A 22,264-nucleotide genomic window follows, 5' to 3' on the forward strand; every position below is an offset into this window, starting at 1 on the left:
GGTAAGGTCACATGTACACCGTGGTAAGGTCACATGTACATCGTGGAAACCCTGGTGGCGCAGTGGTTAAGTGCTACGGCTGCTGACCAGAAGGTTGGCAGTTCGAATCCACCAGGCCTTGGGAACTCTGTGGGGCAGTTCTGCTCTGTCCTGTAGGGTTGCCGTGAGTCGGAATTGACCCAACGGCAGTGGGTCTTTTCTTGGTTGAGCCGTACCGGCTGTATTCAGGTTGATCCTGATCCTGGCACCCCACGTGTGTCAGAGCAGAAACGTGCCCGGTGAGGCTTTCAGTGGCCGATTTTCTGGAAGGAGATCACCAGGGCTTCCTTCTGTGGCGCCTCTGGGTGACTCCAACCTCCTGCCATTTGGTCAGCAGCCAAGCTAGTTAGCTGTCTGCACTGCCCAGGGCCTCTGATAAGGTCACGCTGTGGTTAAAAGGGATGGACTTTTTCTTCCTAAATTTGCTTGGATAGTTCTCAAAGCATAATGTGGATTGGTTTAAGCAAATGCCATCACCATGTCATATCATTCAGTAACCTAAAAACATACAAAACACTGCCAGATATTTTTAACGGTATGAATATATATTAGTACACTAAATGGAATAAAAGGCTCCATAGTAAAGTTACACTTTGGAGTGTGGGAAGAGGCAGTGGTATTGGAGGAGGGGGTTAAAGGGCATATTAGTTATATCTGTAGTATTTTATTTCTTCTATCCAACAGAGTGGAAGCAACAAGGAAAAAAAACTCCCAGTTCTTGCTGATGAGGAGCCCGCAGGAGAGATAGGTGAGAAACCAGAAAAGTATAATACGTAGAATCATTTCTTGTCACGGTATCTGTTCTTGACTCCCTGGAACTTGGTATGGGATAACTTGTATAAAATGTCCCTATTTCTTTAGAAATTCAGCAATTATTAATAGCAGCTTTTCTGGAATAAAAGGAATGGTGTTGCCGTCAGTTTGATTCTGACTCATGGTGACCGTGTGCGGTGTATAATGGCACCCTAGGCTTGTCAAGGCTGTGACCTTTCAGAAGCAGATCTCCAGGCCTGCCTTCGGAGGTGCCTCTTGGTGGGTTTGAACCGCCAACCTTTTGGTTAGTAGCTGAGTGCTTAACTGCTTGTGTCATCTAGGGACTCAAAAGGAACACTACCACATTAAGTATACGCATCAATTCTAAGACTTATCACAACTTCAGAAACACTGAAATGTCTATTCAGGTGCATTCGGAATGAAGGAACACGGCTGTTCAGCTTCCTGGCATGGGTTAGCAGCTGCCAGTGTATTTTGGAGAACATGCCACATTAAGCTTCTTTCTTTTAAGGCGTGAAATTCCATTATTTTTTGATAACAGATACATGATTTGAAAATAATAAATAGTTTTTAGTTATCTGAAGTTCTGTTAACCATTTTACATCGTAAATAAACATGCATGATCATTAAATACGTTGCACACATTCAGGGCCTGTGGATGTTATGAAGATACATGAAACAGCCCTCAAGAAACTGCCAGTCTCAACCACTTGGAATATAGTCAGCAATGCAGAAGGAAGTAAAAAATGCCTCTGTGATGCAAATTCCACATGCTTTGTTATTGAAAATGTACATATTTCAGGAAAATTACATGGAAAGTAGGGGAGGAGATAGGAAACAGCACCAAGGAGAAATGATGGCCAATGACAGCGATGCTAATGGTCAGCAGCAGGAGAGGCAGAAATACTGTCACAGCGCAGTGTACTGGGGGACCATTTGGTGAAAAGGCCCATGGCCCTCTACCTCGATGGCCCTTGTAGCTCTCCAGAGTCCACCATATTTCTAATGCGTTTGCTTTCTTGTTTGTTTTGTGTAGCGCAGTACAATAGGCGGTGTTTTCAATGTTGACCTAGAGCTATCAAGAAAATGCAAAATCTTTTTTTCATTATGCTCAGAGATGCAAGATTTATTTCTCTAAATTCTTGGCACATGAAAGAAGCTTAATGTGGAATGCTCTGCAAAAATGATAGGAAGATGAGACATAGATTTATTTAAAGAAAGGGTTCATATCTGCTGTACATATTCTGTGCCACAGAATATGTACAGCAGATATGAACCCTTTCTTGGAAGTAGAGATTTTTGAAGTGGGTGATGTAGCATTTTTCTACAGCATTTCCCTTTTTTCAAAAGGCCTTCATTTTATTTCCGTGTATTCTTTTCACTTAGGCAGTCCTGTTTTCAGGCCAAACACAGTGAAACACTTGGGGCCCCCAAAAAGCTGAGATGACTGGCCTTGTGTCTACACAGCAAACCATGGCCAGAGGCAAGGACAAAGTCTAGGCTTCCCGAAGGGTAGCCGCCTCTCATTCCTTCTATAACCCTAATGCCATGCAGACTTCTATCAGGGCCCAACCCTACAGGACAGAGTAGAACTACCCCACAGGGTTTCCAGCGAGTGGCTCATGGATTCAAACTGCCGACCTTTTGGTTAGCAGCCCGAGCTCTCAACAACTGCACCATCAGGATTCCTCTTTTAGGGTAGGAAGTACATATGATCCATCCTGAGGAATTGTGTCAATGGGCTTCCCTTTATCCCAGTATTTGGGAAACTACAATTACAAAGGAGAATCCACAGAACGCGGATGCTAGTCACTGAGAGTAGACCCTTTTCCCGCTGGAAAACCTGCCCATCATCATGACATAATCAAATACAATATTTCGAGATGATTTCAAAAGTTCACAGTGGAGGCAGTCATTCAGCCCCAGAGAGGGGATTTATGGGAAAACATTACTCGTATAGCATAAAAGGGTAAGAAAGGGAACTGTAGGGAACCTACGTTAAATTTGAAATTTCCTTTTTGGAACTAGGGATTGAAATTACCATGCTGTCGGGGGAGGATTACCAAATAACGTACCGGACGCCCAGTAAAATTTGAATTTCAGGCAGACAACGAATAGCAATGAGATATATTATTTGTTGTTTATCTGAAACTAAGGTTTAACCCTGGGTCTTGTTATTTCTAAATCTGTTTTAGGGACACCCACATTCACACCAATAATGGTGTGACGCTAGGAACCTAATTGATAATGTAAGAGAGATTTGCAGGAGAAACCCTCTTCCTACTCTGCTGAAAGATGGCAGGAAGGAGAAAACCACCAGACCCTCCTCATTCATCCCTTGATGGAGAAAGTTCTTAGGCCACCAGAGTCCTACAAAACACTGGCTTTTACTTACTCTATGCTACTTCTGCGTCCTGAAACGTCAGAAATACTTGCTGCTAATTGTTCCGTCTTTAACAAAGTATACTGTCCTTTCTGGGTGCCTGAGAAACTTGGATGACCTCATCAAACAGTGAGAGGTTTTAGAAATGTGAGATTCCCTTTTGCTTTTTCCAGAACAATAGCACATATTCTCTCTTCCATTATATACGTACATATTTGCATTTATAGTTTCATTTAAATTTATATATCCTTTACTCTAAATTACTCTAAATTGGAAACCCTGGTGGCATAGTGGTTAAGTGGTACAGTTGCCAACCAAAAGGTCAGCAGTTTGAATCCACCAGGCGCTCCTTGGAAACTCTATAGGGCAGTTCTACTCTGTTCTATAGGGTCGCTATGAGTCAGAATCGACTTGAGGGCAACCGGTTTGGTTTTGGTTTTACTCTAAATTATGATTTCAATACCAAACCAAAAACCCAGTGCCGCCGAGTCGATTCCGACTCATAGCGACCCTACAGGGCAGTGTAAAACTGCCCCATAGAGTTTCCAAGGAGCAGCTGGTGGATTTGAACTGCTGACCTTTTTGTTGGCACCTGTAGCACTTAACCACTACACCACCAGGGTTTCCGATTTCCATACAGGTTATTTAAATGCTTATTTTAGTAAGTAAGTTTACTCAGCACCTACTACATGCCCACATTGCTGAGGTTTTGGGATATGGAGGATAAGACAGACATATTCTCAGCTATCATTGAATTTATAGTCTTGAGGGCAGGGACCAGACATTTCACAAACTTTGCAATACTTTGTGGTTAAAAATATGATGGGGGAGTACAGGAAGGGTTTGTATGGAAAAACATTTGGACCTCCTATATCATTAAAATGCATTTCCTAGGATTTATTTGAAGAGCAGTTAATGAGCTCTTGAAAATTTCTCCTTTGTGCTTGCAGGAAGAATTTCCATGGCAGTGAGAATTTCAAATCCAAGTCAATGTCTTAATCACAGCCACATGGCGATCCTCTCTGGGTGCTTTTTTGATTAAACTGACTCTCATCTATTAGATTACTGATAAAAATATGTTTAGTATTCCATTGTAGGTATGTACCACATTTTGTTTATCCATTCATCTGTTGATGGGCATTTAGGTTGTTTCTACCTTTTTTTTTTTTTTCAGTTAGAATATTGAAAGATATAACTACAAAAACTTAAGTCACTCAAAATAAAAATATAAAACAAAGTGTTAATTTCCTTATCTGATATTCTTTTTTTAATTTTATTATGCTTTAGGTGAAAGTTTACAGTGCAAATTAGTTTCTCATTCAAAAATGTATACACAAGTTTTGTGACTTGGGTGCAATCCCCACAATGTGTCAGCATTCTCCCCCTTTTGCCTTATACCCCTGGGTTCCCTGTGTCCATTCATCTAGTTTTCTTGTCCTTTGTGCCTTCTTGTCTTTGATTTTGGGCAGGTGTTTTCCATTTGGTCTCGTATACTTGATCGAACGAAGAAGAACATTCCTCATGTGTGTTGTTTTATAGGCCTGTCTAATCTTTGACTGAAAGGTGAACTTCAGGAATGGCTTTATTTTTGAGTTAGCGGGATGTCTGGGGACCATAGTCTTGGGGTTCCTCCAGTCTCTGTCAGACCAGTAAGTCTGGTCTTTTTTTGTTTCATGAATTTGAATTTTGTTCTATGTTTTCCTCCTGTTTTGCCCAGGTCCCTCTATTGTGATCGCTGTCAGAGCCATCAATGGTGGTAACTGGGCACCATCTAGTTCTGTACTAAGGCTGGTAGAGGCTGTGGTTCATGTGATCCATTAATCCTTTGGACTGATATTTTCCTTGTGTTTTTGGTTTTCTTCATTCTGCTTTGCTCCAGATGAGATGGGACCAATAGATGTATCTTAGATGGCCACCAAAAGCTTTCAAGACCCCAGACGCTCCTCACCAAAGTAGGATGTAGAAGATTTTCCTTAGGAACTATGTTATGCCAATTGAGCTAGATGTCCCCCAAGACCATTGTTTCCAGCCCTCAGCCCCAGCAACTCAGTCCCTCAAGGTGTTTGGATGTGTGTAGGAAACTTCTGTGGCTTTGCTTTGGTCAGGTTGTGCTGACTTCCCCTATATTGTGTGTTGTCTTCCCCTTCGCCAAGGTTAGCACTTGTCTACTATCTAGTTAGTGATTTCCCCTTCCCACTTCTCCCTCCCTCGTAACCATCAAAGATTGTCTGTGTGTGTGTGTGTGTAAACTTTTTCTTGGGTTTTTATAATAGTGGTCTCATACAATGTTTGTCCTTTTGTCATTGACTTACTTCACTCAGCTTAATGCCCTCCAGATTCATGATGTTGTGAGATGTTTCAAGGATTCATCATTGTTCTTTATCATTGCATAATATTCCATTGTGTGTATGTACCATAATTTGTCTGTTAATTTGTTGATGAAGACTGAGGTTGTTTCCATCTTTTTACTATTGTGAATAATGCTGCAGTGAACACGGGTGTGCGTATGTCTATTTGTGTGACGGCTCTTATTTTCCTCAGAAATATTTCTAGGATTGGGATTGCGGAATCATATGATATTTCTATTTCTAGCTTTTTAAGGAGGCACCTTATCATTTTTCGTAGTGGTTGTATCATTTTACATTCCCACTAGTAGTGCGTAAGAGTTCCAATCTCCCCACATTTGTTATTTTCTGTTTTTTTGATTAGTGCCAGTAATATTGGGGTGAGATAGTATCTCATTGTGGTTTTGATTTGCATTTCTCTAATGGCTAATTATTGTGAGCATTTCTTCATGTGTCTGTTAGCTGCCTGAATGTCTTTGGTAAAGTGTCTGTTCATATCCTTTGCCCATTTTTTAACTGGCTTGTCTTTTTGTTGTTGGGGTGTTATTCTATAGATTTTAGAGATTAGACCCTTTTCGGTTGGATATGTTGTAGCCAGAAATTTTTTCCCGGTCTGTGGGTTTTCTTTTTGCTTTTGGTGAAGTCTTTTGATGAACATAAGTGTTTAATTTAAGTTCATCAGTTATCTAGTTCATCGTCTGGCATTTGTGCATTGTATTAGTTATGGTTCATATTCTATTTATACTATGTATTAGGACACCTAACATTGTCCCTATTTTTTCTTCCACGGTCTTTATTGTTTCAGGTTTTATATTTAGGTCTTTGATACATTTTGAGTTAATTTTTGTGTATGATGAAAGATACGGGTTCTGTTTCATTTTTTTACAGATGGACATCCAATTTTGCCAGCACCGTTGTTAAAAAGACTCTCTTTTCCCCCATTTAATAGACTTTGATCCTTTGTCAAAGATCATTTGCCCATAGGTGGATATTTATGTCTGGGTTTTTGATTTTGTTCCATTGGTCTATGTGTCTGTCATTGTACCAGTACCAGGCTGTTTTGACTACCGTGGCTGTGTTGTAGGTTCTGAGATCAGGTAGAGTGAGGCCTTGTACTTTTTCTTTTTCTTCAGTAATGCTTTGCTAATCCAGGGCTTCTTTACTTTCCATATAAAGTTGGTGATTAGTTTTTCCATTCTGTTTAAAAAATGCTGTTGGTATTTGGATCAAGATTGCATTATATATGTAGATCGCTTAAGGTAGAATTGACATTGTCACAATGTTAAGTCTTCTATCCATGAGCATGATGTTTTTCCATTTATGTAGTCTCTTTTAGTTTTCATGCAGTAGTGTTTTGTAGTTTTCTTTGCATAGATCTTTTACAGCCCTGGTTTGTTTTATTCCTAAGTATTTTATCTTTTTAGGGGCTATTATAAATGGTATTGTTTTCCTGATTTCCTTTTCCAAGTTCTCTTTGTTGGCATATAGTAATCCGACTGATTTTTGTACATTGATCTTGTACCCTTCTACTCTGCTGAATCTTTCTATTAGTTCCAGTAGTTTTCTTGTGGAATCTTTGAGGTTCTGTATGTATAGTATCATATCATCTGCAAATAGGGATAGTTTTACTTCTTCCTTTCTAATTTGGGTGCCCTTCATATCTTCTTCTTACCTTGTTGCTGTAACTAGGAGTTGCAGTGTTAAATAGGAGTGGTGATAAAGGTCATCCTTGTCTTGTTCCCGTTCTCAGGCGAAATGCTTTCAGCCTTTCTCCATTGAGAATGATGCTGGCTCTTGTTAGGTGCTGTTGAGTTGGTTCTGACTCATAGTGACCCAGTGTACAACAGAACAAAACACTGCCCAATCCTATGCCATCCTCACAATCATTGCTATGTTTGAGCCCATCATTACAGCCACTGTTTCAATCCACCTTGCTGAGAGTCTTCCTTTCTTTTGATGACACTCTACTTTACCAAGTGTGACGTTCTTCTCCAGGGACTGGTTCCTCCTGATAACATGTCCAACATACATGAAATGAAGTATCACCATCCTTGCTTCTAAGGTACATTGTAGCTGTATTTCTTCCAAGACAAATTTGTTTGTTTTTCTGGCAGCCCATGGTATATTTAATATTCTTCACCAACGCCGTAATTCAAAGGCATCAACTTTTCTTTGATCTTCTTTATTCACTGTCCAGCTTTCGCATGCATATGAAGTGACTGAAAATACCATGACTTGGGTTAGGTGCACCTTAGTCCTCAAGGTGATACCTTTGTCTTTAAAACTTTAAAGAGGTCTCTTGCAGCAGATTTACCCAATGCAATATGTCATTTGATTTCTTGGCTGCTTGGGATTGATTGTGGATCCAAGTAAAATTAAATCCTTGACAACTTCTTTTCTCTGTTTATCATGATGTTGCTTATCAGTTCAGTTGTGGGGATTTTTGTTTTATGTTGAAGTGTAATCCATACTGAAGGATGTAGTTTTTGATTTTCATCAGTAAGTCCTTCAAGTCCTCTTCTCTTCCAGAAACAAGATTGTGTCATCTGCATATCACAGATTGCTAATGAGTCTTCCTCTAATCCTAATGCCACTTTTTACTTCATATATTCCACTTTCTTGTATTATTTGCTCAGCATACATATTGAACAAGTTTGGTGAAAGGATACAACCCTGATGCACATCTGTCCTGATTTTAAACCATGCAGCATCTCCTTGTTCTGTTAAAATGACTGCCTCTTGGTCTATGTACAGGTTCTGCATGAGCACAATTAAGTGTTCTCTATTTCCCATTCTTTGCAATGTTACCCATAATTCGTTATGATCCACATAGTCTAATGCCTTTTCATAGTCAATAAAACACAGGTAAACATCTTTCTGGTATTCTCTGCTTTCAGCCAAGATCCATCTGACATCAGCAATGATATTCCTCATTCCATGTCCTCTTCTGAATTTGGCTTGAGTTACTGACAGTTTCCTGTTTTTGTTTACACTGGTTTTGTATAGATGCTGTCTTAGGCTTAGTTCTCTGTTGTTGTTAGGTGCCGTTGAATCGATTCTGACTCATGGTGACCCTATGTGCAATAAAACAAAACACTTCTGGTCTTGTGACATCCTTACAATTGTTGTTGTGCATGAACCCATTGTTGCAGCCACTGTGTCAACCCATCTCATTGAGAGTCTTCCTTTTTTTCACTGACCCTCTACTTTACTAAGCATGATGTCCTTCTTGATGAACTGATCCCTCCTCATAATATGTCCAAAGTATGTGAGATGTAGTCTCGTGTCCTTGCTGCTTAGGAGCATTCTGGTTGTACTTCTTCCAAGACAGATTTGTTCATTCTTTTGGCAGTCCATGGTATATTCAATATTCTTCATCAACACCACAATTCAAAGGTGTCAGTTCTTCTTCGGTCTTTGTTATTCATCGTCCAGGTCTTGTATGCATATGATGCAGTTGAAGACGCCATGACTTGGGTCAAGCGCACCTTGGTCTTCAAGTTGACGTCTTTGCTTTTCAACACTTTAAAGAGGTCTTTGGCAGCAGATTTACCCAATGCAATGCATCTTTTGATTTCTTGACTGCTGCTTCCATGGCTGTTGATCATGGATGCAAGCAAAATGAAATCCTTGACAACTTCAATCTTTTCTTCATTTATCATGATGTTGCTTATCGATTCAGTTGTGAGAATTCTGGTTTTCTTTATGTCAAGGTGTCGATCTTCATGAGTAAGTGCTTCAAGTCCTCTTCACTTTCAGTAAGTAAGGTTGTGTCATTTGCATATCTTGCATTTGCTCAGCATACAGATTGAGTAGATATGAAAGGATACAACCCTGATGCATATCCTTCCTGACTTTAAACCACACAGTATCCCCTTGTTCTGTGCAAATGACTGATCCTTGATCTATGTACAGGTTTCTCATGAACACAATGAAGTGTTCTGGAATTTCCATTATTTGCAATTTTATCCATAGTTTGTTATGATCCACACAGTTGAATGCTTTTGCATAGTCAATAAAACAGAGATAAACATCTTTCTGGTATTCTCTGCTTTCAGCCAGGATCCAGCTGACATCAGCTATGATATCCCTCATTCCATGTCCTCTTCTGAATCTGGCTTGAAGCTCTGAAAGTTCCCTGTGAATGTACTGCTGCAGCTGCTTTTGAATGATCTCCAGCAAAATTTTACTTGCTTGATATTAATGATATTGTTCGATAATTTCCACATTTGGTTGAATCACCTTTCTTGGGAATAGGCATAAATATCAGTCTCTTCCAATCGATTGGCCAGAGCTGTCTTCCAAATTTCTCAGCATAGTCGAGTGAGCACTTCGAGCGCTGCATTCATTTGTTCTCTAGAGAAGCCAAACCAGTGAAGCGTATGTTTATAGATAACATGTATCTATATCTATATATATATGCATAGATAGAGAGGGAGAGAGAATTGCATCAAGGAAATGGCTCACACTCTTGTAGAGGCTGAAGAGGCAGAAGCGCGTGGGTCAGTTTGACTTATGTAGCTGTAGGGGCTGACGAACCTAAGATCGGCAGGTAAGCTGGTTGCTCAAGTTCCAAGAACTGGAGGTCAGATGAACAGGAGCCAGATGCAGTATCCATAGTGAGCAAAAGCCTGAGAGCTTTGCCAGAAAGACCACATATATTGGATACAGGCAACATCCACAAGGAAACGCCCTTTCAACTAATTGGCTGCTCATAGCAGATCTTATTATGGAAGTGATTATATCGTTACATAACTGCCAAACCACTGAGAATCATGGCCCAGCCAAGTTGACACACAACCTTAACCATCACAGATGCCCTTTGTTATGTTGAGGAATTTCCCTTCTATATCTATTTTATTGAGAGTTTTTTTTTTTCATAAACAGGAATGGGTGTTTGACTTTGTCGAATGCCTTTTCTGCCTCAATTGAGATGATCATGTGATTCTTTTCTTTTGTTCTACTTATGTGGTGGATTATGTTGATTGATTTTCTAATGTTGAGCCATCCTTGCCTACCTGGAATGAATCCTAGTTGGTTGTGGTGTAGTATTTTCTTGATACAATGCTGAGTTCTTTTGGCTAGAATTTTATTGAGAATTTTTGTATCTATATTCATGAGAGATATTGGTCTGTAATTTTCTTTTTTTGTGATGTCTTTTCCTGGTTTTGATATCAAGGTTATGCTGGCCTCATAGAATGAATTCCAAAGCATCCCTTCCTTTTCTATGTTCCGAAATGGTTTGAATAGTGCTGGTGCAAGCTCTTCTCTGAATGTTTGGTAGAATTCTCCAGTGAAGCCATCTGGGCCAGGGCTTTTTCTTTGTTGGGAGTTTTTTTGTTTTTTGTTTTTTTTTTACCTTTTCAATCTGTTCTCTTGTTATGGGTCTCTCAGATTTTCTACCTCAGTTTGTGTTATTTTAGGTAGGTAGTGGAAACCCTGGTGGCGTAGTGGTTAAGTGCTATGGCTGCTGACCAAAGGGTTGGCAGTTCAAATCCACCAGGCACTGCTTAGAAACTATGGGGCAGTTCTACTCTGTCCTATAGGGTTGCTATGAGTCAGAATCGACTCAATGTCACTGGTTTTGGTTTTGGTTTAGTGTGTTTCTAGAAATTTGTCCATTTCCTCTAGGTTTTCAAATGTATTGGAGTATAGTTTTTCATAGTATTCTGTTATGATCCTTTTTTATTTCAGTTGGGTCTGTTGTAATGTCCCCCATTTCATTTCTTATTTGGGTTATTTGTGTCCTCTCCTGTTTTTCTTTTGTCAGTTTCGCCGATGGTTTGTCAATTTTATTGGTCCTTTCAAAGAACCAACTTTTCATTTTGTTGATTCTTTTTATTTTTTTCCTATTTCATTTATTTCTGCTCTGATATTACTGTTTCCTTTCTTCTGGTTTCTGTGGGTTTCTTTTGCTGCTCCCTTTCTATTTGTTTGAGTGGTATAACTAATGCTTTGATTTTGTTCTTTCTTTTTTTGATGTGTGCACCTATTGCTATAAATTGACCCCTGAGGACTGCCTTTCCTGTGTCTCGAAGGTTTTGGTATGATGTCTTTTCATTCTCATTTGATTCTAGGAATTTTTTTATTCCCTCTTTGATTTCTTTTATTACCCAGTAGTTTGTAAGCAAGGTGTTATTCAGTTTCTATGTATCTCATTTTTTCCCTTGATCTTCCTCTTATTGATTTCTTCTTTTATGGTGTTGCGATGAGAGAAAATTTGTTTTATTTCAATGTTTTGAACTTTATTGAGGGTTCTTTCTGGCCTAACATGTGGTCTATTCTGGATAATGTTGTATGTGCTTTAGAAAAATATGTATCCTTTGCTGCTGTTGGGTGGATTATTTTATGTATGTCTGTGAGATCAAGTTTGTTGATCGTGGCCTTTAGAATGGTCTGTATCTTTGTTGAGTTTCTTCCTGGATACTCTGTCCTTTACCGGGAGTGGTATGTTGAAGTCTCCTACTATTATGTGGAACTGTCTATTTCTCTTTTCAATGCTGTTAGAGTTTGTTTTATGTATTTTGGAACCCTGTTGTTGACTGCATAGATATTTATTAAGATTATGTCTTCTTGATGGATTGTCCCTTGAATCATTATATAATGTTCTTCTTTGTCTTTTATGGTTATTTGTGCCTTAAAGTCTATTTTTTCTGTGATTAGTATTGCCACTCCTACCCTTTTTTTGTTACTGTTTGCTTGACATATTTTTTCCCATTCTTTGACTTTTAATATATTTATGTCTTTGTGTCTCTTGTAGACAGCATATTGATGGGTCGTGTTTTTTTAAATCCATTCTGCCACTTTCTGTCTCTTCACAGGTGTATTTAAGCCATTTACATACAGTGTGATTGATAGGTACGAGTTTATTGCTGTCATGTTTTTGTGCCTTTTTTTTTTTTTTAATAGTATTAACATTTTCTTTGTTCCTCTTACTTTTCTGTGTTGTTTCTTTTATTTGTGAATTTTGTTTTATTTTCTTTGGTTACTATGGATTTTGAGTTTACTGAGTCTTTATGTTTTTCTTCTTTTCTATTTTGATCAGTAGGTTTGTTAACTTTCTTTCTGGTTACCTTGAAATTTACCCTTATCTTTCTACTATTGAACCAGTCTTTTATTACTTGATATTGCCTAGATATTTCCTCTCCATTAGAAAGTTCTATACCTACACCGTTTATTCCCCTTGTGTTGTTTTGACATTGTTGTCATTTACAGATTGATGTCTCTGTTTCCCTGTTTCGAGTCTTTTAGCTTTGTTTTATTATTGAGAATTCTTTAGCTATGGTTGGTATCTGGCTGATGCTCTTCTGTGTCCTAGAATCTGGTTGTTGCCTTATGTTGTTTTACACCTGAAAGATTCCCTTTAATGTTTCTTGTAACTTTGCTTTGGTTTTTAAGAATTCCTTTAATTTCTGTTCAACTGGAATTGTCTAATTTTGCCACTGTATTTGAGAGAGTTATGCAGAATATATTATTATTCCTTGGCAGTTGTTACCTTTCAAGGTTTTATATATGTCATCCCATTGCCTCCTTGCCTGCATAGTTTCTGCTTAGTAATTAGAGTTTAGTCTTATTGTTTCCCCTTTGTAAGTGACTTTTTGTTTTTGTCAAGCTGCCCTCAGGATTCTTTATCTTTGGTTTTGGCAAGCGTGATTATGATGTGTCTTTGTGACTTTCTTTTGGGGCCTATCCTGTATGGGGTTCATTGAGCTTCTCAGATGGTCTGCTTTTTGCTTTCATGGTATTTGGCAATTTTCAGCCAACAAATCTTCAACAATCTTCTCTTTGTTTTCTGTTTTCTCCCCATTCTGGAATCCAGTCACCTGCAATTTTTTTGTCTTGATTGTGTCTCACATAATTCTTGGGTTTTCTTCATTCTTTGATTTTTTCCTCAAAGAAATTGGCATCCATGGGTTTGTTTTCAGCGTCTCTGATTTTCTCTTCTATTGTTTCAAATTTGCTGCTAAAACCTTCTCATGAGCTGTCCATTTCTGAAATTTTCTTGTTTATCTTTTGGATTTCTAGTTACTGTTTTTGTATGATTTCTGATTGTTTATTTATTTTTATGTTTTGTTTTTGTATTATTTTCTTGAATTCTTCTGTTGCTTTTTCTTGTTTTCCTTGATTTTTGCTATGATTTCATTGGTTTTGTCTGTGTTTTCCTTGCCCTCTTTCCTAATCTCTTGAAAAGTCCTAAATATTAGTCTTTTGCGTTCTATATCAGGTAGCTCCACTGCCTTTTCTTCTACTTAAAAGTTATCTGATTCTTTATTTTGATCACCTGCTGAAGTCATCTCGCACAGCTTTTTAAAAATGTTTTGATGTTGTCTGCTTTCCCCACAATGTTAAGGTATTATTTTCTTTGTTTATTGATTGCATTTTGGTTTGTTTCATCTTGTCTTTTTGTTTTGTTTTGATATGACAGAGTGGGCAAGCTGGGCATGCTTTGCTGCTTGCTTGTCTGTGGGCACAATAGTTCTCACCACCTTGTCCAGCTGGGGCAGGGCAGCAGCAGGCGGGGCAAGCCCACTTCACTGTACACTGGTTTGGCGAAGTGGCTAAGGGAGGACTGGGCAGGCGCTGTCTGCCCCCTGATGTTGGTCCAGTGATGTGGGAGTATTTACAGACCCTCACCAGATGAATGGGGGTGTTGGACGAGGAGCGGTATGAGCTTGCTTCCCACTGTTCAGCAGGTGTTTGAGTGGCAGGAGGGAAGGGGTCGTGCAGGCCTGGTACTCAAGTTGCAGTGGCCCTGTGAGGGTGGTAGGAAGAGGGGGTGAGGCGGCATACAGGGCTGGGTGGGAGGTACAAAAAAATAAGTGAAATAAATGGTGGCGTGATGGGGGCTGGCAGGTGGGGATGTGGTGGACCTGGGGCAGCAGTGCATTGGTACACTGGTGGCTCTGTAGTCACAGTGGCACAGCAGAGGCTGGTGGGAGTGGGGGGAGGTGGTGCACAGGATTAGGTGGGAGGGAGAAAGAAAAGGATGAAAGAGAGGTAAACACATAAATTACGAAAAACTAAATAAATGATGCAGTGGGGCCAGTGATTAGGGGCTAGGCTGACATGTGCTGGTAACAACAGAGGGGAGGTGACATATGGAGCTAGGCAGAAGAGGGAGAGAAAAGAAAGAAGAGAAAGGAAAAAAATTGCAGCCAGTGGGTGTAGGCAGAGCAAACGTGGGGTGGTGGCAGGCCAGTGGCTCTCTAGCCATGGTGGCATGGCTGGGGCCAGTGGCAGGGGGGAGGTGACATACAGGGTGGGTGAGAGGGGAAAGAAAAGGAAGCAAAGAATAAAAAGACAAAAAAATGGTGCTGTGGGAACTGACAGGTGGAGGCGAGGTGCACCTGGGGTGGTGGGGTTACCCTTGATTGTTTAGCTATGGCAGTGTGTTGGGGTTCAGTGGAAAGGGGGAGAGGCGGCATACAGGACTAGTTAAGAAAGAGAAAGAAAAAGAAGAAAGAGAAATAAAAAAGCACTGCATGGTTGGAGGGGGTGAGGTGGGCTGAGAATGTAGTTGTAGACTGGTGGTAAGGGCTGCCAGGATGATGGGGCTTTCTTGCTTCTACTCACCAGAAGGGTAAGGGGTGGGAGAGTGTGTTTCTCTGTTTACCAGGTGCTCTGTCTTGTGTTGGGAGCTCCGTGAAGTTGCTTTCCTGTATTCCCTGACTGGGATCGTTGATGGCTGTGCTTCAAGATGGCAATGCTGTACCATATTATTTGGCAGGGGACCTCCACTTTGTATTTCTCCTCATTCTTTTCTCCCTCAGTTTCTTCTTCCATTTGGTGTTTGATCTAGCTTTTTATCCTTTCATTTGATGCTTAGGGTTCCAGGAATTACATCTGTATCTCTTTTGCTAAGTTTTTTGGGTCTTTGCTATACGGGGACAGCATGGTGCATCTGTCTAAGGCGCCCTGTTGACTCTGCCTTCTCTGTTTCTACCTTTTGGTCATTGTGAATAGTACTGCAGTGAACACTGTTTGGGTCTCTGCTTTCAAGCTTTTTGGGTATATACCCAGGAGCGGAATGGAATCCAGATTTTCTGGAGTCACAGAGGCTAGATGAACCCCTGAAACTATTGCTCTGAGATAATCTTTAAACCTTAAACATTAAGCCAAAAATATCCTCTGAAGTCCTCTTAAAACCAAACAGTAGGTTAGCTTCACTAGTAAAGACTGTCTACCTCAGGCATTGTGCTCTTTTAAGATCTAATTATATGGGATCAAATTGACAACAGCAACTTGCAAGATTTGATAGGAGGCTTAGGGGGCAGTGAGTTTATGTTACTGGGGGAGGAACAACTTGGAAAAGGAGGATGAGAATGGTTGAACAATTCAAAGAATGTAATCAGTGTCACTGAACTGTCCAAGTAGAAATTGTTGAATTGGTGTATGTTCTGTTGTATATAGTCTTAACAACAAAAATAAAATAAATTATTTTTAAAAATTATGTTCAGAATTAAGACAAATATAGAAGCAAATTACTTTCTTCTTTGTAATCAAGCAAAAGGTAAACAAATCCAGCAATGAAACTCCAGTTAGGATTTTGAGGAAAGCAGTTTAATTAAAAAAAAAAAAAATTAAGCAGCACAAATTCAGCTGCAGGTCTCTGATTATGAAGGGTGTGTGTGCACACGTGCTGTTGTGGGATAAAGAGATGCCTGAGGATGAAAGAACACTCGTGTTATTTGCTCTGCTTCACAGACTTGATGTTGAATGGGGATTGTCCTCTACCACAACACGGTGATCCCACAGAGTGCAGAGACAAGTAAAATTAATGAAACGGTAGCTTGGCAATAGAGGTAAGTAGCATATCTGTATTTAGATCCCTGAATAACATTTGGCGTATTCATGAGCAATTCATAAGCCTCACATTAGCATGTATAACTTTAAATCACTTGGTCCAAGCATCCTTTTTCTTTTAAACAATAAGACAGGAGTTGGATGGTGATTGCTGGAAGATGGAGTCAGACTGGTGAGTACCTCTGCAGTTGCCCCTTCCCAGTCGATATATGCTGAAATGGAACCAGAGGGCTGCACACACAAGCCACATCCCAGACATGTGAAATTATGTTTTCATCTGTCCTTGTTATGCTTGAACTACTTGAGGTCATTTCTAATTACTTTAAAGAGTTATGTTATCGTTTCTGCACTAGAACCATGTAAAATGGCGAACTATCAGTATTCCAAAATGGATTTCCTCCTTTATTACTTTTCCTAAGTTCCACCCCAAAACAGAGCAATATTATCTACTTGTGGCAGCTTTTAATTTCAGAAGTTTAGGGAGATGTAATTGGAACAAGGTTTTTAATACCTGTTAACTGCTAACTAACCCATTGCCGTTGAGTCGATTTTGACCCACAGCAACCCTATAGGACAGAGTAGCACTGCCCCATAGGACTTTCAAGGAGCAGCTGGTGGATTCGAACTGCTGACCTTTTGATCAGCAACCAAACACTTAAACCACTGCGCCACCAGGGCTCCAACTAGTAATATTTAGTAACTGCTAACTAGTAATATTTTCTTTAAACATGCATACACATTATTTAGTTAAAAACTTATTACATGAAATCATTTTTTAGAATTAATCACATTTCTGCAGGTCCCAGAGATGACAAAGAACTAACTCCCGCGTTGCGCAGCCATTAGAAAGTGTTCCATGAAGGGAGGAATTTCTTCTCGGTTTTGGTCACTGCTGCACCCCTAGCTTCTAGAACAGTGAGTAGCACATAAAGGCGCTCAAATATTTCTTGAATGTATTCTCAAGTGAAAAATGAAAAAATATACTTGGGAAAAGGAAGTAGAATGTAAGAATAACTCAGTCCGCCTCCTTTTCTTTATCTGATCTGTGTATTCAGTTAATATTTATTGAGCAGCTACTTTGTGCCAGTCTGCATGCTAGACTCTGCGTATATAGCAGTGAACTGGACAGACATCATCTCTGGCCTCTACTAGGTCTAAATCACTTTATATAGTCCACGTTTATGCGTCTTAATGGTAACTGGGATCACAGAGATGAAAAAATTGACCCCTTCCCCCTAGTCTGTTTTAGTCTGGAAGCTTGTCCACTCTGGGTGACCCTGCTGGTCTTTGAAATTCTGGCATAACTTCTAGCATCACAGCAACATGCAAGCCACCACAGTATGACAGGCTGACAGTTGGGTGGTGGTCCAAGGCTTTAGCTCCATTTAATATGCACTGCCACTGGAAACCCTGGTGGCATAGTGGTTAAGAGCTATGGCTGCTAACCAAAAGGTCAGCAGTTCAGACCCACCAGGCACTCCTTGAAAACCTTATGAGGAAGTTCTACCCTGTCCTTTAGGGTTGCTATGAGTCGGAATTGACTCAGTGGCAGTGGGTTTGGTTTAGCCACTGACCATTTTGTAGATGAGAATCAGAAATATATAAGATTCCCAGGATTATTCATTAAAGATAATTTGTTGTCATCCGTGAACAAGAGGATTTTCATATCTGAAAAGACATGAAATTAACTTTCTGACATGAAAAATTTTATTTTTTGTAATGGTATTGTTGTCCTTGACTGTTAATTGTTTCCTTGTAGTCAAATCAGTTCTCGTTTTGACCTCAATCTATCTGCCAAATCTTACTCTCTTCTTTTCAAACGGTAGGCACTGTACCTCAAAAAGGTTATATTCATTGCTCCCTAAATATGTCTTGCTAAATTTCCCCATTTTATTGTGTAATATTTGCATACAAAAGGACCTATATAACATGATGCATGTTTTGAAGCACAGCAATAAAATGAACACTGTTGAAGCCCCAGACTTTGAACCAGGACATCACCATTGCTTCTGTATGTGGCTCTTTCATTTTTGCTTCTCAGCTTTTGCTCACACTCTCTCTCCCTGCTTGGAATGTCTCCCTCTGCTCCCTACACACTCAGACCTTCACCTTGCAAAGCTCTGCTCCCCTCCCTGAGTTCTTACAGCATGATGGGCCATGTGGCTCCTTTGCAATTTGACTGTATGTTGACTTTGTCACGTAGGGTTTCTTCTGTGCTTTCCCTGTCTCCAAACGGCGAGGGCTTTACTGGTTTCTCCCATAGTGCCCTTGCACTGCACTTAGTAGACGCTTAAGAGTTGCCAACTGTCCTCCATAGAAAATGCTATTGTCAAGAGAAACAATGTAACCGTAGTAGATAGAACAATGAATGGAACTTCAAAACCTATGTTCAGTTTCATACCTCTGACCTTTACTAGGTGTGACACTGAGCAATGTAATTAACTTTACTGATAATTTCCTGAAAATTACTCACACATACACACACACACACGTGCATGCACTCATTTCGCAGAGTTGTCGTGAAAATTAAATGAGATAATATTGTCTGAAAATCTGGCATATGTTGGTTTTTAATGTTTGTTTCACTGACTTATGTATAATACATCCAAAGAAGGCATATGCTGTATTGGTTAGTGGCATAGTCAAGACGTTCCTGGCAGTACAGAGAAACACTTGCTGTGACATGTGGAAGACAGGCATCTTTCATCCAGGCACATCTTTATAATTTTTGAATTATGAATTAGAGCATATATTCTCTTAATCACCTTGGGGTGTTAGGGACCTCCATTTCAATTTAATTGAACCACATAATTTAAATAATTAATAAGGTGAACAAATTGAATAGGAGGTCTGGCTCAGACATTCACGGTTTTTAATCAGGCAACCCCAAACAACAGGGACAGAATTTCAAGGAACGCAGTGAGATTAAACACCCACAGTCAGAAATACGAGCTGAAGACAGATGACCCACATATTCCAGTTGCTACATAGAATGTCATCACTATTAGGAAATAAAATTCCTATAAAAACATTTGAAATAGAGATTGTGTTTATATATATTCAAGTGATTACCAGTATTAGTCAGAAAATTTCATTTGCATTTTAGAATCTCTGAGCTGAAATGGACCATCTGGTGGCTTCTTATCCACCACATCAGCTTTCAGATGAGGAAGTTGAGGCCTGCAGAGTTTCTGGGCTTGCTCAGTGCCTATAGTTCTAGGTAGTGGCAGAGCCTGGGTCAGGCCCCAGGTCTGCCCCATCTGTGCCCTGGGTCTTTTCCACAGCATCCCGTTGCCCTTCAGTTCCTGTTTTCTAGTATAGTGATCTTCAAGCTTTTTAAGTCAGTGGGATCTCTGTTGTGAATGACTGACGTGTGAAACAGTAGAAAACAAATGTGCCGTGCTAGACAAGTTTGAGGAGCTGAAAGCCTCCACGGACCCTAGGGCTCTGCACAAAGGTATGAAACCTCGGGGCTGGTGTATTCTTGGTATTAGTAGTACCAAAACCAAACCTGTTGCTGTCAAGACAATTCAGAGTCACAGCGACCATATAGGACAGAGTAGAGCTGCCCTGTAGAGTTTCCAAGGAGTGCCTGGTGGATTCAAACTGCCAACCTTTTAGTTAGCAGCTGTAGCTCTTAACCACTACGCCACAAAGGTTTCCACTGTTTCGCAGTAGTAGATATTAATATATATATTTAAAAGACATTTCCAGGTGAGGGTTGATGAATAAAAATTAGTATTTTTTCCAATATTTGGGTAGATTTGGTGACTTAGGAAAATGGGACAAAAGAAAAATACTCACCAACATCAAGACACAGTGAAGCCGTGTTTTCATATCAGCACGTCTCATTTATAACTTAAATACTTCTTTTGTAATCTGGATTCTTGCTGGTTAGGTTAAATTGTGTCAACATTAGAAACAGTTTCAGATAGCAACTGGAACTCGGAAGCAGTGTCTCAGAAGTCCAGCAGGCAGTAAGGTTTATTGAATCTTCATTATATGTTGCCTGAGGTTCCTCTTCTGCACAATGAACAGAAGCACGTTGGTGCAGTTGAAAGCGCAACCATTTTTGGAGGTGCTCTCCTGGGGGGCGCAAAGGTTTGCACTCGTCTACTAACCTAAAGGCTGGTACTTTGAACCTGCCCAGCTGCTCTGCAGAAGGAAGACCTGGTGATCTGTTTCTGTAAGGATTAGAGCCAGGAAGGCCCTTCGGAGCAGCTCTACTCTGTGACTCATGAGGTCACCATCAGTTGGAATCAATGGCAATGGGTTTGGGTTCCCCCCCGCCTCCAAAAATCAGCTGTTGAAAACCCTGTGGCACAATTAACCCTATAATTAATGTAATCAATGTCACTAAATTGTACATGTGAAAAAAGTTTAATTGGTAGATGTTGTGTTATATAAATTTTTATGACAATAAAAAAAAAAAAGAAAACCCACAGAGTCGGAGCCGCCTCAAGGGCAACTGGTAGTGGAGCTTTTCCCTGTGCTGTTTGCCTCTCCGCCCTTCCTGAGGGACACTGTGTTCATCTGCAGCCATCTGGGAGTGGGAAGTGAACAAAGCTGGGCCTCTCCGCCCTTCCTGAGGGACACTGTGTTCATCGGGAGCCATCTGGGAGTGGGACGTGAACAAAGCTGGGCCTCTCCGCCCTTCCTGAGGGACACTGTGTTCATCTGGAGCCATCTGGGAGTGGGATGTGAACAAAGCTGGGCCTCTCCGCCCGTCCTGAGGGACACTGTGTTCATCGGGAGCCATCTGGGAGTGGGATGTGAACAAAGCTGGGCCTCTCCGCCCTTCCTGAGGGACACTGTGTTCATCTGGAGCCACCTGGGAGTCGGATGTGAACAAAGCTGGGCCTCTCCGCCCTTCCTGAGGGACACTGTGTTCATCTGCAGCCATCTGGGAGTGGGATGTGAACAAAGCTGGGCCTCTCCGCCCTTCCTGAGGGACACTGTGTTCATCGGGAGCCATCTGGGAGTGGGATGTGAACAAAGCTGGGCCTCTCCGCCCTTCCTGAGGGACACTGTGTTCATCTGGAGCCATCTGGGAGTGGGATGTGAACAAAGCTGGGCCTCTCCGCCCTTCCAGAGGGACACTGTGTTCATCGGGAGCCAACTGGGAGTGGGATGTGAACAAAGCTGGGCCTCTCCGCCCTTCCAGAGGGACACTGTGTTCATCTGGAGCCATCTGGGAGTGGGACGTGAACAAAGCTGGGCCTCTCCGCCCTTCCTGAGGGACACTGTGTTCATCGGGAGCCATCTGGGAGTGGGACGTGAACAAAGCTGGGCCTCTCCGCCCTTCCTGAGGGACACTGTGTTCATCGGGAGCCATCTGGGAGTGGGACGTGAACAAAGCTGGGCCTCTCCGCCCTTCCAGAGGGACACTGTGTTCATCGGCAGCCATCTGGGAGTGGGACGTGAACAAAGCTGGGCCTCTCCGCCCTTCCTGAGGGACACTGTGTTCATCGGCAGCCATCTGGGAGTGGGACGTGAACAAAGCTGGGCCTCTCCGCCCTTCCTGAGGGACACTGTGTTCATCTGGAGCCATCTGGGAGTGGGATGTGAACAAAGCTGGGCCTCTCCGCCCGTCCTGAGGGACACTGTGTTCATCGGGAGCCATCTGGGAGTGGGATGTGAACAAAGCTGGGCCTCTCCGCCCTTCCTGAGGGACACTGTGTTCATCTGCAGCCATCTGGGAGTGGGATGTGAACAAAGCTGGGCCTCTCCGCCCTTCCTGAGGGACACTGTGTTCATCGGCAGCCATCTGGGAATGGGACGTGAACAAAGCTGGGCCTCTCCGCCCTTCCTGAGGGACACTGTGTTCATCGGCAGCCATCTGGGAGTGGGACGTGAACAAAGCTGGGCCTCTCCGCCCTTCCTGAGGGACACTGTGTTCATCGGGAGCCATCTGGGAGTG

General features: G+C 41.2%; 1 long non-coding RNA gene across 1 annotated transcript in view; it reads left to right on the top strand.

Moving 5' to 3' along the window:
• The window catches only part of LOC126062103 (uncharacterized), a 62,058-nt gene extending 44,682 nt beyond the window's left edge, over positions 1 to 17,376 (top strand). Inside the window, exons 2-4 of the long non-coding RNA XR_007513976.1 lie at positions 724 to 787; positions 16,246 to 16,343; positions 17,144 to 17,376. This is a non-coding gene — a long non-coding RNA (uncharacterized LOC126062103). The remainder of the gene's footprint in view (positions 1 to 723; positions 788 to 16,245; positions 16,344 to 17,143) is intronic.
• Positions 17,377 to 22,264: the final 4,888 nt, after the last annotated feature.

Source organism: Elephas maximus, chromosome 19 (assembly GCF_024166365.1).
Source record: "Elephas maximus indicus isolate mEleMax1 chromosome 19, mEleMax1 primary haplotype, whole genome shotgun sequence".
Lineage (NCBI taxonomy): Eukaryota > Metazoa > Chordata > Mammalia > Proboscidea > Elephantidae > Elephas > Elephas maximus.